This window comes from Pseudopodoces humilis, chromosome 7 (genome assembly GCF_049639895.1).
Source record: "Pseudopodoces humilis isolate 2021_Gansu_Grassland_sample_001 chromosome 7, ASM4963989v1, whole genome shotgun sequence".
Lineage (NCBI taxonomy): Eukaryota > Metazoa > Chordata > Aves > Passeriformes > Paridae > Pseudopodoces > Pseudopodoces humilis.
The window spans coordinates 45,996,114-46,013,831 of NC_142206.1; the positions used below are offsets into that span (position 1 = coordinate 45,996,114).

General features: G+C 41.5%; 1 protein-coding gene across 7 annotated transcripts in view; it reads right to left on the reverse strand.

Moving 5' to 3' along the window:
• FOXN3 (forkhead box N3) overlaps positions 1-17,718 on the reverse strand; it is a 211,311-nt gene that overhangs the window by 109,883 nt on the left and 83,710 nt on the right. The gene's annotated exons all lie outside the window — the stretch shown is intronic.

Below are 17,718 nucleotides of genomic sequence, written 5' to 3' on the forward strand. Positions count from 1 at the left end.
GGGGAGAGACAGAAACATAAGGAGTTATCCCATGAAAGTTCATGATTGAATACTTTATTAAAAAAAAAAAATCCTTGTTATCTTTTATATGGAGAAATTGTTATTCCTTTTTAGGTCACTTAATATATATGTAGATTGTGCACAATACTGTGTACTAACTCCTAATTTATATATTAATAAATTTGCTCTCTCGTATCACAAATATCCAATTCTGTTTCCCTCCCAGTCACTGAAGTCAGTGCATTGCCATGAAAAGGAACATGATCCACTCGAATGCTCACTTGTTTTTTCTTCCAGTGGACTGCATCTAAAAGTTTTTAAATACTACTTTACACAACCTATTAGTATTTTATGTTTGGTCATTTTTTAGAATTGAAAAAGACTGAAAATGTTAAATAATTAAAATGCTGCTTGTCAGCTCTTTCAGTTGTTATAGTTGGGAATTAATAGCATTATCCACTAGTAAAACTCCTCATTACAAAGATTTTCCCTGCAAGTACCTTGCAACTAACTGCCTGCCCAAAGCACAACTAAAAAAATTGTGTTGAGCTCTTTCCGAGACCAGTGTCTGGGAAAAAATACACAACTCATTGCATTGGGCTTGCATGGCCAGATTTTGGTACTGCATATATCCATCTATATAAACATTCCAGATAGTGTTTATTTGAAGAAATTTGTTCCCCGGTTATTTTAGCACAGACTTGAAAGGTGTTAAGAACGAAACCTTTTTCATTGAGTTGTTCTTTTTACTGCCATAAAAACAAGTCTGGTCAAAACAACAAAACAAAGCTTTGGGAAGAGAGCGGACACAGAAACCACAAAACATGGGCTAAAGCAGATACTAGCATTTCCAAATTTTGCCTTCTGAAACTCTGGTAACATACTCATTTTGGATGTGCACCAGGAAGGAGCAGCTCTGGGTACCCATGTCTCTTGTAGCAGCATCACCACCAAGATGGTCCCCAAGGGAATACAACCCTAAAGGAGATCTGCTAAAAGGAAGATTTTTTTTCCTCTCTGATGCCTTGCATGTGTCTGGGCCTTCTTCTATAAGCCCATTTCAGTCATTTTCCTCAAAGAAAACTCTTTTTCTCACACAATTTGATGTAATTTATACTCATTAAGCTGGCTCACATGAAGGGTGTGACAAGCATCCAGAGAGCTGTGGCAAAGCTGAGCCAGGGATGTAGGAAGCCAGGAAGGGGAATGGGAGCTCTCCCCTTCTGCAGCAGGACCCCTGGCGACACATCCTGATTCACCTCGTGAAACAGCACACTCAAAAATGAAAACCAGGACTCTGGCTGGACACAAAGCAGCTTGTAAGATAAATGACAAAACCAGTATGACACAGAGCAGGGGTACAGGGGAGAGCTGGGCAGCAAGGCTGGCAGACAGCCCTGAGGGCAAGGCCAGGCTGTGCATGGGAAGCCAGGGACACCGAGAGGCTGGGCACCAACACAGGTGCCTGGAGGCTGGGAGGAGAGAAACCAGAACAAGACACCCACAAGTGACTCCACGGCTCAGCTCAGGCACCTAAGCTATGCCAGCAGGCTGAGAACTTTGAAACAGCTCTGAGTTAAGGACCTTGCTACTACCAAACAACAGCTGCCCACTGAGTAGATCTGCACTTCTCCACTGTCAAATCAGGAGGGGATGAGTGGCCATGGCTAGGCTTTCTTGAACCAAAATGATCAGCGGTACGAATCAGGCAGCTCCACAGACTGAGGGGTGCAGATGTACACCATCTGAGAAGTACATCCCATTGGCTTCAGTAACCATAAAAGCAATGAGAAAAAGCAGAAATTTCCCATTACTCAAAAAAGGGCATTTCCAAAAAACATCTGCAGCCTCAAGCTATCAAATACTGAAATCATATCACTGCGACATCTGTCCCTGCCTAACTCAGTGTAGGTTGCTGCAGTCGTTAACAGAGGACCTGTGAATATCATTAAGGATACCTTTTGCAGTGATTAGGAACCTTTTGTTGTCAGTAATTCACCATCAAAAGGTTTTCTCTCCTTGATGAAATTGTTGTTACAACAGATGATCTCTTTACAAGTAATAGTGGAGAGATTACTGGGTATTAAAGGCTCTTTCTTTAAAGAAATATTTATCCTGAGCTCATTGTGTCCAGTTATGCTGCAACAGCAGGCTTGAATCAAACCTTTCACACATATCTGCCACCTTGCTTATCCACAGGAATGCCCAACAGCTTCTACAGGTCCACGTGTTCAATATGAGCACAAAAGGCCTTCTACAGAACCAAATAATTGTATGATAGAACTACACGTCACCACAGAATTTAAAACAACTGTTTGAGTAACTACATCCAGGAGCAGAATTTGAAAAAGATTATTGTTTTAGACCAGAATCACATTTCTCAACTTCTATGAATGTACCACATCTAATATAGCAGCACAAAGCCATCAGCCACCTTGCTGACACTTTTGTCACTGTTGACTGCTCACACCTGTGCAGGAAGCCTCTGGGGGTGGTAAGAGTACACCCAAGGCTGTCAGGCAGCAAGGACCTGCAAAAGCACAAAAGGCTTGATGGAAGAACCTATCCACAAAAAGAGCAGGGTACTTCACTCACTACCTGACACTGCAGTCACCCAGCAAACTATCATCAGGAATTCCTCCTAAACACAAATTCCCCTTTTCACACCCTATGAAAAAATGTACTTAACAAGAAAAATGAGGTATTTTCATGAGGAAACGGTGAAGCAGAACGAAGGCAAATAAAATACTTTCCAAGTTGCACCTTATGACATCTTGTCTTCAGCTCTGAAGTGCGCTGAGAGGAACACAATAATCTCTCCAAAATCCACCTCAGGAGAGAATGGCTTGCTTAAATAACTTTCTTGTACTAAGCAAAGAAACCTGCCAAGTGACTTCAAAGCCATCCCACAATACAACACAAATTGCACATACTTCACTAAATATACCTCTACTCTTGAAGGTTTGCAAGCGTTGTGCTGGCACTATGTGAAAGAAGTGGTTCGTGATTGCAAACTTCACCAAGACTAGAGAATGCATGTCTGTTGTGACCACTGATGCTGTGTTGAATCAGCACAACAGCAAGGTCAGAGATATTTTTCAATATCCAAGGAGAGAGAACCTGTGCAACCAGGATCACTGCTCAAAGGTCAGCTGTATGCCATTCACTTGCAGACAGTGGTGACAAGAACAACGCGCCTTACTTTTTTTAGTTCCAACTACCCATCCCTCATGTTAGCATCATGCTCCTCCAAATGAAGGGTATCACTCCTAAAAAAGAACCAACTCAGAACTGTAGTTCCTTCATTTACATGAAGCAGAATTAGCATACTAGTATCAAAACTTGGAAAATATATTACATAACAAATTTTCAACTATTTGTCTGGCAAGCGCTCAGAAAGATTTAAGATCAGATGCCAAAGTTAGTCTGCTGGTCTGTTTCAAACTCTATCGCTTATTTTTACTCATTGGTATTTCAAGTTATCAAGAATAATGTTGCCTGCTCAGCTCTCCTACACAGATTCTCCAGTTTTAAGTAGTTTTTTTATGGGGGTCACAGATAATACTAAAACTTTATCCTCTGTAACAGCTTGCCTACACCTTGCATATAAGTCTGGTGGGTTCTCTAGTCACTCCTTTTTTTAAACAATTGAACTTATTTGCAGAAACAGACAAAGCACTGAATCATCTGAGGTCAGCTAGGTTTTTTCTGTTTTTCTTTTGTTTGGTTTGATTTTTGCTTGTTTTTTTTTTAATTAACAAGTACAACAGCTACAGAATTCTTAAAGAAAGAAAAACAAAGCCACTGCCAATGATTCCTATTATTACAAAACACATTCCTCAGATTCACTGCAATCTTACATAAAAATTACAGATAACTATTCATGCAGTTTAAAGGCAGATTTTCTCCATTCTCTTTTAACATTTCTAGCACAGACAAATGAAATTCTCTATGTCCAGCTTTAAAGAATTGCACTGAAGACCCTGACTGCATCTTAATGACAGTGACAACTGCTTACTAAGCTTTTAATTTTCATAAAAATTCCCCAACTTAGAAATTTAAGAGAGCTAGAAATATCCCCTTCTCTTCCAAGGAAAATTTGGCAATGTTAGGTGACCGCTTGACACTAAGAAGTAAATCTGAAGTAGTATCTGCATGCAACATAACAAAACCCTCACAAACACTTCTGCACGTTTTCACCCTTTTCTCAGTAAAGCAGCAGTCATAGCTCAGCTCAAGCACAAAGGTGAAAAAGTGTGAAGAGACTAGCTAAAACACAATTACATGACCATAAACATATGCTCATCTAATGCGTGAAATTAAAGTTTTGATGCAAAACTTTGCTGGAGTACAGTGTTCAACCCAAGCAAGCCAGTTGCATCAAAAAATCATCAGCATTCCTCAAGAAAACAAAAGGCTGGGACTTTTTAAATCTTATTTTGCTCCAAGTAAAAACATCCATTACTTCAGATCATACAAGTCCAAGTCTTTGTTTTCATGCTCATCTCTTGGTATATTACCAGACACAAAGCTACCCCAGACACAAACCCAGCCATCAACCTTTTATTCCCCTGATTTGACTTTATCAAAGTGGCCTGGTATGGATGCTAAATCTGAACCAGAGTGCCTGTAGCTATTACAGGCTACATAGCTCAGTCCTGCCTGAGAGCTAGCCTGAGAAATTCATGGGAGGATTTCAAAACAATCCTCAAAGACAGAAAACAACTGCCAGGTGCTGTTTTCCTGTCTCTTTGTTTTCTTGGCAAGAGAAAGTCAGAGAGTGTTGTACACCACTGACCAATGATGGTGATGTAGCAGTTTACTAACCAATAAGAGTTTCCTTTCTGTACTTTCCACGAACTAGTCTATAAAAACAAGTTTAAAGTAATAAACTAAGGAATTCTCCTGTTCTGACTTCCTTGAGAGTCCGTGTCGCTCTCTTCTCGCCGTTCCTAATTAGAGCGACAGCCTGGTTCTTCCCCAAGTGATGCAGCCACATGAACCACCTCCACGTCTCTGCTGTTCTTCCAGTCACAAAATGGGCACTGTCTTTTTCATTGGAGAGGCTGGGTAGGTATATTACTTCCCTGAGAATGGAAGTATGGTTAGAAAGGAAAAGGACTACTTTGTCTCAAAATGAAATTTAAAAAAGAGGAAGCCAAACATAGAAATAAACAATGATATGGGAATAAAGAGGCTGGATCAGCACTGAGAAGTAACACCTGAGGAAAGGGAAGGCCACGGTACTCCATAGTCAAAAAAACTGAACCTATTTCAGAGGCAAGATGCAGCACAACATCCTGCAATGCATCAAAGTGCTACCACAAGGCACACTGTCCAGTGGTCTTCCAATATTAAAGGAGTTGAAGTCCCACCAGCACAAGACCTATCATCAGAAGTTGTCTTTGTACCTCTGGGTTTGTATGTGTTATCAGAGTGAAAGGCCCAGCCCTCTGCAGCAGTGCTTTCTGAGCCTGTCCACCCCCCACCCAAACCCACAGAGAGAGCCCCATTAGTAGTGTCCCAGGCACAGACCCTACGGCTTTGTCTATCTGCCACAGGTAAAGAAACACTGGCATGGGACTGACTGTTTTTGGGTTTTACACTAATGAAGGCACTCGTGGCCTTTTAAGCAATTTTTTTACCTCAGCACTTCCTCTTGTGTACAGAGAAGTTAGGAATGTCTTCTAGTGCATGACCTAGACACCCAGCAAGTCTGAGCTGCAGCCAAGACTGCCAACCCAAAGCATGTATCTAGAGTCCAGGTTCCTAAACCTGCAAGGGGCACTTCAACACCAGCTCTGGAATGATTCTCTACCATTATTTCAGCCACGATGACCCACTACCCATAGGCACAGCTGGTCCACTGCTCCTCCAGCACACCAGCAAGTGTCCATTAGTACAGGTAAGCTCACACAAAATGACTGCTAACAGATCCCACACCACATTAGCTTCCCACTGCTCTCATCATAAAACAATTCCTCCAACAGGCTCAGGAGGTGTTGCATTACATTGCCCAACTCCAAGAGTCCTATTTAGCTTGTTAGATATCTCCTTGAGTTTATATGGAAACCACCATACAAAGCTATCAGGCTGCCACACAGAAACCCTGCAAACAGCTGAAGAAAGCAGTGTCATTAACTGCCCTTAAACAACGCCTGCCTCCTATACAGAGTTGATGTTGTTTCATGCCAGTACCTAGCAACCCCAGACACTGCCCAAAGTGTCCCCAGGCTAGGCAAAGTCCAAGTGCTGAAGACACTGCGAGGGAGGAATGAAGTACAAGATCAGACAGATGCAGGGAGACAGGGCTGGCAAAGCAGGAGAGCTCAGAAGACAAGCCTGTCATCATGATGGGCAATCACAGGCATACTTGAGGGAGATCAGGCAGCAAGTAGCATTAATAATGCTGCTTCAGCCTACAGAATTTCTGTGTATACATGGAAAGCTTAATTATCCCTACACTATCGAAAAGAAAATTGAGAAGACTCAGAAACAAAAGAATAAAAAAAGAAGTCCTCAAGGTCACCTATAAAATCCATGTCAGAAAGGAAAAGAACCCCAGACTCCACACCGATAGTCCATTTAGTGAGGTATGCTAATTTCATATTAGAGGTGCACTAATTTAAATACCCACAGCTTATCCATGTCCTTCATATTATCTACATTATCTACAATTGGAAAATACATAAATTGCCTTTTCTTACAAACGTATAGTCACATCATATATGAAAACATAGGTACAATTTTAAAACACAACCCTTCACAGAACAGATAATAAAAAAATTATTCAACACTTATATCTGTGCCAAAGGTTTACAGGTCACTTTTTGCTTACTGCTGTATTAATGACAAAATAAGCCAGTGAGTGAATTTCCAGGGGAAGGGGTTAACAGCTAGCAGAAATGTGTGACAGGGAGTAGGTTGCACTAAATCCATTACCCATGACAAATAAAAATAGAAATAAGGAAGATATGACAAAAGCTAATGGATTTGCACTATTTCCCTCATAACTGTTTATTTAATGTACGTTTTTTACTTGCTTAGTGTTTAATACTGGTTTGCACGATGTATTGAGGCAAAAAAACAGGCACTTGGATAAATGGTTTGAGAGGTTCCCTGGATGTGGGGTTCCCAAGTGTCCCTGGGCTCATTACAGAAACAAAGCTGTGCTCCATCCCAAGCCCCACTCAGCAGCCTCAACAGGTCCCTGTCACCTCCAGCAGGCACACACTGAAGAATAACCATCCTCCTGCAACAGAGACCTCAGTGCTACCCAGATCCATCAACACACACATTACTTTGGCTACTTACATACGCATTCTACTCTGCTTGTGTCCCATTTCTATGTTAGGTTTAGAGATACTTATTTTTTACTATCTTCCTCTTTCATCCTCCTCTCTTTCTCATGGCTGAATGAAACCCCAGAAAGCAAAACAAAACACCTCCCCATGCTGCAAACATCCTCCAAAATGAAGCAACGCATGACTGGAGTGAAGTTTTCCTCTCGTTCACACAGCCCAAATCAGTACAAACTCATCAGGGCAGGGCATGGCTTCAGGAGCCTCAACAGCTCAAATGTCATAACCCGAAACCTCAAGGACTCAAAAAAATCAGGGGCTTCACCGCGACTTGGCATTTTTGGAAGCTGCCTACACAAATCCTCCTTCCACCCAAACACCAGGTACTACCACAAGCCTCTGGAGAAATGCCTCCTAAATTAAACAGTAAGATCAATGGCTCTGCAATGAAGACAAACCAGGGAAAGACCAGTTTAGCTCTAGGAGCAAACTAGTCTCCTGTGGGGAGGTCAAAACCCAACACCTACGGTACACACACACACCCTCTTACACACTGGGAACCCTGGTGGGACTGGAACTGCAGCACCTGTGGGAGAGGGCTTTCCTCACCTAGTAGGATTTGGCATCTCATATTTACTGTAATGCTAACTGAGCAAGAAATCTCACCTGAGAGGCACAGCACTGAAACCTACACATGGCCAGAGAGCAACAAACCCTCACTGGGACCATCTGCAGAGTCAGAGTACTACCACCTATGGCAGTAACCTCTCCCTGTGTCTTCTGGAGTGCTGGCCATAAAAGTCTTTCTGGGAGAGTCAAAAACACACCTCAGTTGCACCAGAGCTTTCCAACATAGGGAGGCTCCAATCTCAAGATGGCAAGGAAATTATATATGCAAGCAGAGACAGGGAGCAGGCTGCTAAGCCACCTGTACCTGTCCCCATTGACTGCCATGTTGCAGGTCACCACAAGCACCCTCTCCCAGCCCTAGCTGTACCTTTAGTCTCCTCTGGCAGCAGGGCGTGAGCGCACAAAGCTTCTTCTCACACCATCTCCAGCCCATGGATGGCTGGAGATAGCCAGGGCCATGGCATTACTACAAGCACAAACAGGAGACACTGTGGCATGTGGATTAAACACAGCATTCCCACCCTGGCAGTAAGCAGAGCCCTCTCACCCTCTCTGAAAGTGCAGAACACCAGCCCCCATTGTGCCATAATGGGGTAACCTGCACCCAGACCCAGGAGATGAGAAGCCCACCCCGAAGTCAGGGAGGGAGAAACAGGTGAGAAGTGCCCTTCTCAGCAGAAGCCTGCAGTGGCAGGGAGTGACAGAAAGCTACACTGGTCAGGTCTCATCCAAATCATCCTCAAAGTGAAGTAAACTAAAAAGAACAGTGTAGGAATTTTTCGTTGTGGGAGCCATTAATTCAGACATATTTTCTCCCACTTTTACTTTAAGTCTGCTGCAGAAGCCAAGGCTTGCAAGAAGAGCAAGAAGATGAACTTCCTTAGTCTTCAAAGTTTAATTCACAGTAAGCTTCATTAAAACTGTAAGAAGACTTCCTTTAATATTTTTCTCCACACAGCGGTCTCAAAACACGACTATAAGATTGACGACTATAAGATTTTTTTGTCTTTGGTTTTTTAGGTGACTGCATTTTTGCAAGCATGGCTACACAGGTTGCAACTGGGAAAATACTACAAGTGGCAGACACAACAAAGCTTGTCACGGAAAACTTCTGCAGCATGAGCCGCTGAATCAAGTGCATTTCAGAGCAGATAATCAGCTTCCCTGAGCACCTGCATCAGTAAAACAGATTTGAAATTGTGCAAATAGTTTATTTTTAAACACAGCGAAGTGATTACATTAAAGAAATAACAGCTGAACTCACTGGTGTGCAAAAAAGGAATATTTAAATCTACAATTTTTTCCAAGGAAGCTAGCAAGTCCCTAATCAAAACCCACAGCTTGAGAATAGAATTCACAGGTTTATTCATGTTATTTCCTGGGCAGACTAGTTCTACATTAGCAGAACATTAATCAAAGTCTAAACACTTAACCAAATCCTGACTCAATATAAATTATTCCTCTGTTTAAAAGTCTACCTAATTTTTCCAGATACCATTCCAAATCCCACAACGATTTCGCTATTTCATAGAAACAGTAAAGAAGTGAGTTTCCTCAAATTCACAGGAGAGAATCAAAAGGCATATGACAGAGGCAGCAGCAGCCAGCCAGCCTGTAAACTCACTGAAACAGACCCAGCAGAAATAGAAATGTCCCTCTTCAGGGTGCTCTAAGCTGGTAGCAAACAGGATGTGAGCATCAGTCACTGTCTGCAGATAAGAGGTTATTCAGAATAGCAAGTTCAGGCACAGACCAGGTCTTTTACCTGGTAAGGAAAGAGTGGGAGGAAGGAGGGGGTAAAAAAACAGCTTTCAACCTACACACCACAGCCCTGCCTCTTTGGGTTTTCCCTGGCTTCTTCTTAACTGAATTATCTCACAGTCATTTTTCCTTTTTAGGTATGATGTTCACAGGACACCCCCATGAAATAGAAGCTTTTGTGTGTTTGTAGTGTACTCAAAGAAGAAAGGACAGGCTGCTCAGGAAAAAGAGACTGGACAACCTCAGCAGCACCAGCAGCCCTGAGAAGAGGACTGGAGCACTTGTTCAAAGACGCACCATCTACAGAAAGGACTGATACTCGGCTTGAACAGAACAAGGAAACAAAAAGAGTTTGGAGCAGGAAAAAGAAAAAGAAATTGTATGGAGTCTAGACACTTCTGGAAAAAACCTGTGTCAACTTCTACATGGGGCTAAGTCACCATCTTCACCCTCCCACTCCTCAGTGTTTACTAGGAAGGTATTACTCATTCTGATCATTGCATGCAAAAAGGCTGCTGATCAATATTGCACAAGAGTGGTAAGTGATCAGTGATTAAACATCAGTGTATGAATTTATCTGACTTAACATGCCCCTGGAGTGGAAGGAAACAGGGAGAAACAATTTCTGAGCAGACTCCAGTGATGAAAATCGACAACTTGCCCAGCATCAGATGATGATGTGAGTTCAGAAGTAACAAAGAAGAAAAGATGTATAATACTCTCAGAAGGTTAAAAAGTTGTTTTCCTCCAAATTATTAATGATTCAATAAGCCTTTGAACAGATCTGCTGTCTAAAGGAAAGGAAAATCTCATCTAGGGATGCCAAAGCAAGGCTATTTTGATGACACAGGTGTCATGCAACCAGGCCTGCTGTGACCTGAGTCACTGCTCCAGGTCTCCTGTGATCCTTTTCTTGATCTGTTTCACACAGGAAGCCTTTATATCTGACATGGCAAAAATAGTATATGGTATACAAATGAAAATCTTGCTTCAAAAAAAGGCTGCAACTTTTTTCTTTTTCAGAATGCAAATGTGCTTCCGGTACAGTGCAACGATGACTGAAAGCACTTGTCCCTGCATTCCTCAGACAGACGCTTATGATTAGTTACATTTAGAGATGACGCAGGTAGGAAAAAAAAGAGAACAGAGGTGTGTGTGTCGGGGGGGGAACCACAGAAACAGCAGTTGGAATTGAACAGCTGAAGGTGAAAAGCAACCAAAATTAACATACAAACACCCCTACAGAGAAAAATGCATAGCTAGAAAATGAAGTCCAAACTGGTGAAGGCGCTATCCAAAGGCTGAACAGAGAGGAATGGATGCCTTACATTGACTCCATTCATCCTACCAACACTGAAACACTTCCAACAGCAGTCATCTTACCTTTCAGAGCTGCATCATGTATCAAACCCTGCTGAAAACCAGTAACCAGCCTTGAGGATGTTGGTGGTGTGGAAACTCACCATTGCTTGCACCCACAGGAGGAAGCCACTTATAACAGCTCCAAAGCACCAGCCCATAAAAAGGGCTGGCTGCTCCAAAGGGTCCATCTCTCTTCGTAGTTGCACCCAATGACCACAAATGCTGACATCTGTAGTGTATGGTGAAGGACTTCTGTAATTTCTGTGTTTTTATTGCAAAAGACTTTCTCAAGCAATACTAAATAAACCACTAACACAAGAGTTTGAAAGAAACTTGAGATATTATAGCTTTATTGCACCCTCCAGAATCTGGCTTTAACGTTGCTGATTCATAGCATTTTTAGCATGCTGGTATTCTAGATGTTTCTATTAGAAAGTCATGAGATAGTGCAAAATTATGGTGGGGGCCAAACCAAGCAACCTTTCCAGCTGTCTTTGCTTCTATAAAAGACCTTGAAGAAGTTCTTAGAGGCTCTACAGTAAAGCACACAGCTCCTCCCCTCACTGCTTTAAATGACAACGTGATTTTTAAGCCAATTTTGTAACTTTTAAGATACAAATCTCTATATATAAATAGCCTCCCACACCACTCTTACCATACCCATTCATTTTATTACACAAACACACCGTTAGATGCTAACATTTTTTGGTCTGACTTTAAAACCACACAACACAAGCAGAAAATTTATTTGAGCAATTGCAAAATTCCCTTCCTTTTCAAACAAAAGCGTGTCTTGGTACACAATGCAAGGTCTGAAGCTACACATGGCATGGACTGAAAAGCTATTTAAACCACTCCAGAGATGTTTTAATTTTTCACCTGATGCCAAACAACAAATCAACAGATAGTCAAAACACAAAAAAGGCAAGTTCACTGACAAAGCAAATTCTTCCTCTTTTAAATGCATGCCTAAATCAAAGATCCAAAGTGCCAATCCAACAAGTTTGCAAACCCTCCTTTATAAATAGAAAGAGGAATAAATATAAGATGATGTGGCATACAAGTGGATAACTCTTATCATAATTAAGACACAGACTCTTTTCCCATCAGCCCAAGCCAGCCAAATACATTTTCGGCATACTAGATACTACTGGAGGGCAAGTGCAACTTGAGTGCTGGTGAAAGAGCAGAAGGTAATTAGCAAAAATGGTTAGATCACAAGCATATTTACTTTGAAATTAAAATAATGCAAGTATTTTAGCTGTCGGGAGAAAGATATTTTCCTAGTCACAGAAGAAAAGGATGAAAAAGCAAAACCTTTCCTACAACTTCACTGCTACAAATTAAAATCAAAGCTTTCTACATGAAAACTTTGTTTTTTTCAAACAAGAATGACTGAAAACCTTGTCTCTTAATGGAAAGGGTCATAATTACATTTCTGCTTTCCCAAATTCAAAATTAGTCAGCTCTAAAACCTAACAGCAAATGACACATCAAAGCAGAATTGCTAAGCCAAGAGCAAGGAACTTTATTCCTCTGAACAAATGCAGCACTGCCCAAGAAACAGTGAAATATTACAGGTGTTTTAGCAAAACCAAAAACAACAAAAAATTAGACAAAGTGGAGGTGTTTTACTAAATTTTAAATGCTGTTTTGTTTTGGAAAAAACAGGAGAGACGGTTCAGGTTAGTTAATACATTTAATTTAGAGTTATCTGTTCAGACTAACTGGTAACCAGTTGTGGCAACACATCTTTCCCAAGGAAACTTTGCAGAGATTAGCTCAGGTGGTTAGAATATAGTACTAATAATGCCAGGCTTGCAGGTTTGATCCCTGTCTGGGCCATTCACTTCAGAGCTGGGCTTGAAGGTTCTTGTGCATCCCTCCCAACACAGAATATTCTATGATTTATGAGGTACCACTATGACAGCATCTCACTTTCCTGGCACAGGAAACATAAGCAGACAGAAAGCTCTATCTGACAACCCAATTTTTGCTCCCATTTTACCTTAAAAGTGTTTGGATGATCTAAAAAAACAGTGTGACTCTGTAATGCTTTTTATACATAAAAAGTATTTATATACACACACATATATATAGAAAGATAAAAAAAAAAATAATTTAAGCAGAAAAGGGAGGCACATAATGAACAATAAAATTGCATTTGTCTCAAGAGCTGGGAGCTAGCACCACCCTCCATCTTCTGTGCAATTTGTGTCTATGATAGCATCTTTCCCCTTTCTCTGCCATGCAGACAGAAGTCTAGAAAGCATTACATATCAATTTAAAATTGTAAACCAAACCTACACTCTTTTACAAAAGCAAGGTCTGTATATTTAACCCTAAGCATTGAAGGGAAAAACTTTAATCTGTATAGAAGAAGGGTAAGAGAGAGAAAACACGAATTAGTGTTATGAGCAACTGCATAAAAATAAATGCATTACACTAATTGCCAAAATAGGAAAAACATTTTGGACAAGTTCATCCTACTGCTTCAAAGCAAACCATGCAACAGTACAAATGTCAGCATTTGTCTAATTCTCAGCCATCTCAGCCACATCCTGGCTCTCCAACTTCCCATCTCTCTGAACTGAAGACTGAAAACCTGCACTTTCCATGCGTACCACGCATTCCTTCTTACTTCAGCTATGCAGAAAAGCCAGCAAACTACTTACACCAATATATCAGAAAAAGGCTTTTCACCCAGAGGGTGGCTGGGCACCAGAAGAGGCTCCCCAGGGAAGTGATCACAGCACCTGCCTGAAGAGTTCAAGAAGTGTCTGGACAATACTGTCAGGCACAGTGTGTTTCTTGGAGTGTCCTGTGCAGGGCCAGGAGCTGGACTCAATGGTCCCATCTAACTCAAGATGTTCCATGATTCTGTCATTCTGTTAATGTGCAGCCCCTTAGCCCTCAAGTACTTCAGGAAGGGTGGAATTATGTAAGAATCATATAATAATTTCTAGTTAAGTTTATAAATATTATGTCTGAACGGAATTCCTGCAGCACTGAATACCTTTTGACCCATGGTATTCTCCCAAAGCCTAAGTATAATTGTAGCTCCATATACATCAGCAGCAGGCAGTTCTTAAATGTATAAAACATTCTCACCAAAAGCCTTCAAAGTTCTCCCAGGAGCAGTGATGATCTCTGGTAATGCAGTGATTCTGTGTTTTTCTGGGGCTTGAGAAGGCTGCACACAACCAGGCACTGCAAAGCAGTGGTATGAGGAGAATCCTTCAAACACAGCTTTTCCTGCATAGCAAGGACTTCAATTCTAAAGATGAAGATCTTGTACTTTCAAGGTGTGTTTAGTTCTTCTCAACTATTTAAAGAGATCTAATTGCAGAAGTGCAATTTATTTTTTACATTTATTACATTCTGAACCACTAAACCTTAACAGTGATGTTTAACATCCCTCCCACTAATGTAAAACCAAAACATTTCATGAATGATTTCTGTATTTTTACTGAAGCATGCAGAACTCACAAGACATGTGTTCCCACTCTCCACACCAAAAGGTGAGGAAAAGAGATAAAAATATGTAAATGAAAGTTTGAGATAAGGTATGCTAGCAACTAACCCTAGTCCTGCGTTAACCCACACAGCCCCTGCACGTTGCATTGTAGACACTGTGTTTCAACTGTAAACTCAGAAATATATTCATAATAGTTGCTTCATCTCACTGAGTACCTTCCCACAAGTAGGCAGCTGTGGGATCTCATAAACATAGCTCTGGAGCACAGGCTAATCTTCTGCTCAAAGCTTGAATGAGTGTGAATTCACCATTCAACTAGATTCTCTTATGCAAAATTCCATCAGTAAGTTTCTGCTCCACGTACTGCCACAGACAATTCTCCATGCTATTGAGACTTCCCTGTACAGAAGCCTGTTCATTTCTCTGCTTACCAACAGTCATCTTTCAGCAAGTTACACTGGTGCTTCAAAATCCTGAGAGCTCTCAGCTAGTGGTAAATTGCTACTCTTCACTGCTGCAATGAAATATAGCAATTCAGCATGCCATAGATAGTGTTTTGGTATCTTAAGTCACTGGCTAAGGGCAGCAATTTGGTTTCTTTTTTACTGCAACAAGAAAAATCCACTCACATTTAAGATCCTTAGAATGAGTCCTCCCACAAATTCCTACACTAGTTCCCAGGACAATTTTTCCGTAAGAGCCCAAATGAAATGTGAACAACTAAACAGAATTAAATTAACAGTTTGTCTCCAAAATTATTATTATGGATAACTAAGAAGGACCCAGAGGCATCATTTATGGCCACAACAGCTACTTTCCACAGCTCTCAGTCCCAATTCTGTTGTTGATACTCAAGAGTAAAAGCAGCTTTTCTGAAGTCAAGAGCCCAAATTGGTGGGAGAACAGAAAAAAAAACAAGTAATGTTTGAGGCTAAGAAGGGCCAACAATGACCCACAAAAAATTCAGGAGGAAAAAATGCTGTCTGCCAAAGCAGGAAGGTCAGTGCCTTTCTTTCCCTCCCCTGTTGCTCATCTTATGTGACCTCTGTCACTGATGAATTTGACACCACTTACAGCTACAAGAAATTTAGGACTCTTTAAAAGCCAGTTTTGTTGCCAGAATGTAGATAAACTTTGTCAGCATCAAGACTCTTATAAATGTGCTTACTCTTCAGAAAGGATAACCACTGTTTTATTGCCATTGCAGTAAACACCCAGACATGGCAGTGATGATGAGCATGTGTGGGTGCACTATCCCTACTACCAAAGAACTCAGCAGCTCCAGCCACCTGATCACTGAGATCCAAAGGCTGCAGGCTAAGAGGAGTCTTGGACACAATGGCAAGACAGAGCCAAAGTGTTCTACGCTCTCTTGTGTAATTAAAGGTAAGAACTGCTGTGAGCTTCAGTCCTGGATGTTGATTTTGCCTTAAGTGAAAATATCTCAGGAAGCTCTTGCTAAAAGCAGCAACTGAGGAAGGTATTTCTTATCCCCATCTACGAGGCCTGTTAGTCCCAGGGCAGCCAGACTGATGAAATCATCCACAGGGCCACTCTCCCAACAGCAACATGCCTGGTCCTCCAGAATATTCTCCTTTGCCCACACCATTAAAGAAAGCATATGGTATTACTTCTGTGCCTGAATTCTTTCAAGCCAGAGAAAAGACACACAGGAATTAAGTTCAAAAAACTAAGCTACAAGACTAGAAAAAATCAGTCAAGCACATATTCAGGACCCACTTTACCTTTAAGGATGTCAGAGCTCGTGTATCAGGAACAGGGACTCATAATTGCACCTGAACCAACCACTCATGTTTCTCTGCTGCTTGCCAATGAAGTACTGCCAGACAATAAATTTTGGCAATTCCTCTCTTTCCCAGTCAATCCATAATAATTTCCCATCTCTGGAGCTGAGAGGGTACCCTGCTTTAAGCCAGTTCTGAGACACCAGAGCAGGTGAGGAATGGTTGGGGAGGGGATTTTAACTGGGAATTAGATTGTATGACAGATGTTAGGAAGCTAAATACATTTTTCCTTGAGACCAAAATTTAACTACTGAATCCTAACAAGCCAGTTGTTGCTACTGAAGAAAGCAAAAATCTCATTGTTTCTAAACTATTTAAAAACTGACAAACTAGAAGCATCACAAAACCAGTAAAATTCTCATGTATCTCATAAAAATGAACTTTCCTCAGTATCTTCCTTTACCTAGAAGACCTTTACCAAGTATCAGACTTGTACTGATTAAAAATACCAGACTATGTATCAAAAGATAATAGCAAATTAGTTAGAGATAAAAAGCTTTATTGGCTTAAATACACATATTAGCATGGAGCATGTCTTTCCCTAGATGCTTGCTAAGCAAAACTTACCCAGAGGCAGTCACATGGGGCTGCTTCTTAAACAAACCTATATTCACAAGAGTAACTGAATAGAATCACAGAAGGGTTAGGTTTGGAAGTGACCTCAAAGATCAACTAGTTCCAACTCAACCATCATGTGCAGGGATGTCATCCATCAGATCTAGTTGCTTCAAGCCACATCCAGCTTGACCTTAAACACTTACAGGGATGTGGCACCCACAGTGTTTCTGGGCAACCCGTGCCAGTGCCTCACCACCCTCACAGTAAAGAATTTCTTCCAAACATCTCATCTAAATCTCTCCTCTTCATTTAAAACTTGTTCAGCCTTGTCCTGTCACTCTCTGCCTGTAAAAAAGTCCCTCTCTCTCTTTTTTCTAAGTCCCCTTTAAGTAATGGAAGGTTGCAATGGGGTCTTCCTGTAGCTTTCTCTTTTCCAGGCTGAACAGCCCCAGCTCTCTCAGCCTGTCTGCATGAGACACGCTTCTGCCCTCTGATCATCTTCAGCCCTCCTCTGGACCCTCTTCAACAGGTAGGTCCATGTCCTTCCCATGCAGAGCAGAGGGGCAGAATCCCCTCCCTCGCCCTGCTGCCCACGCTGCTTTGGATGCTGCCCAGCAGAGTTGGCTTTCTGGGCTGCAAGTGCTCATTGCTGGTGCATGTTCAGCTTTTCAGCCATGAGAACCTCAAGTCCTTCTCCTCAGGGCTGCTCTCAATGACTTCATCTCCCAGTCTGTGCTTATAACTGGGAATGCCCTGACCCAGATGGAGCATCTTGCACTTGGGACTTTTTGAGCTTCATGACATACTGCTTTGTTATAGCTAC